This window comes from Phoca vitulina, unplaced genomic scaffold (assembly GCF_004348235.1).
Source record: "Phoca vitulina isolate PV1807 unplaced genomic scaffold, GSC_HSeal_1.0 scaffold27, whole genome shotgun sequence".
Lineage (NCBI taxonomy): Eukaryota > Metazoa > Chordata > Mammalia > Carnivora > Phocidae > Phoca > Phoca vitulina.
The window spans coordinates 17407439-17408831 of record NW_022589730.1 but is presented as its reverse complement, the minus strand read 5'-3'; positions in this window follow the sequence as shown (position 1 = coordinate 17408831).

Sequence of the window (1393 nt, the reverse complement as noted above, 5' to 3'; positions counted from 1 at the left end):
ACTAGCGACCCAGTGCTCAGCTGGTAGCATCCAGAAACAGCTTGAGATCTTCTTTTTCTTAAAGATTTTATTTGATTTTACTTAGAGAGATCATATGTGGGGGGGGGGGGAGGGGCAGAGGGAGAGAGAATCTTCAGCAGACTCCCCACTGAGCACGGAGCCTGATGCAGTCATGAGATCATGATCTGAGCCGAAATCAAGAGTCGATGCTCAATCGCCTGAGCCCCCCAGGCACCCCTAGAGAGCTTCTTGCCTCCTCACACCGCCCTCTTCCCAACAAGACCATGAATGAGGAAGCAGGAGGAAGAACCAGAAACCTTGAGTGGTCTGGCTAATGGAGAACTAAGGGTTCCTGACCTGGCCTGGTTTTTCCTGCCTGGCATCGCTTAGCTGAGCAAGGCTACAGCATGAAGACTGCTCCTCAGCATCCTGTCTTCACACCTTACATTTTCATTATACTCCTTACCTCCTGGTCCCCCATGCAGAGTACTCCTGAATGGACTCTCAAGCCCACTAGTGCAACATGAGAATGTTTGCAATACATTATTTATGCTGGGGGAGAGGATATTTCCCACTTCATTTAATGAGCCTGGTATAAATTTGATATTAAGATTTGGCAAGACATTATGAGAAAGGATAATTCCATGCTAATCTCCCTCATAAACATTAGATGTAAAAATCCTATACAAAATATTTACAGATTCCAGCAATATGCAAGAGGCCAATATACATAATGATCAAGTTGTTTTTTTTCCCCCCAGGAAAACAAAATGTATTTAACAGTCAAAAATCGGGCACCTAGGTGGCACAGTGGGTTAAGCATCAGCCTTTGGCTCAGGTCATAATCCCAGGGTTCTGGGATCGATCCCTGCATCAGATTCCCTGCTTAGCAGGGAGCCTGCCCCCACCCCTGCTTGTGCTCTCTCTCTCAGATAAATAAGTAAATAAAAATATTTTAAAAAATAAAATATAACCTGTAAGTTAATATCGATTTATGCAAAACAATGCTGTGAAATCCTATTCAGTTAAATGAATGCCTTCAGATATATTGAGAGACAGAGGGCACACCACGATTGCATCCTTAGCAAATTCCCGTAGATCTCTTCTATGGCTAGTTACCAATGGCCTTTTTAACATTCCAGGTGTCCAGAGATCTCTCCCAACTCAGTCATCTCACTTTGGATGGTAAAAAGCACATTACAGAGGTTCAATAAACTTTGGCTAATGGTAGCGGCATTTGCAAGCAATAAAGGAAGGTTGGTTGCGGAGTTCATTATGGAGATTATATCTGATAGCTGTGTCTTGCTTTGCAAATTTAGTTTAATAGTTTTGAGCCACAATTTAAGGCTGTTCATTCATCATCAAAGGAAGATTAGAAGACATTGTAGTCCAC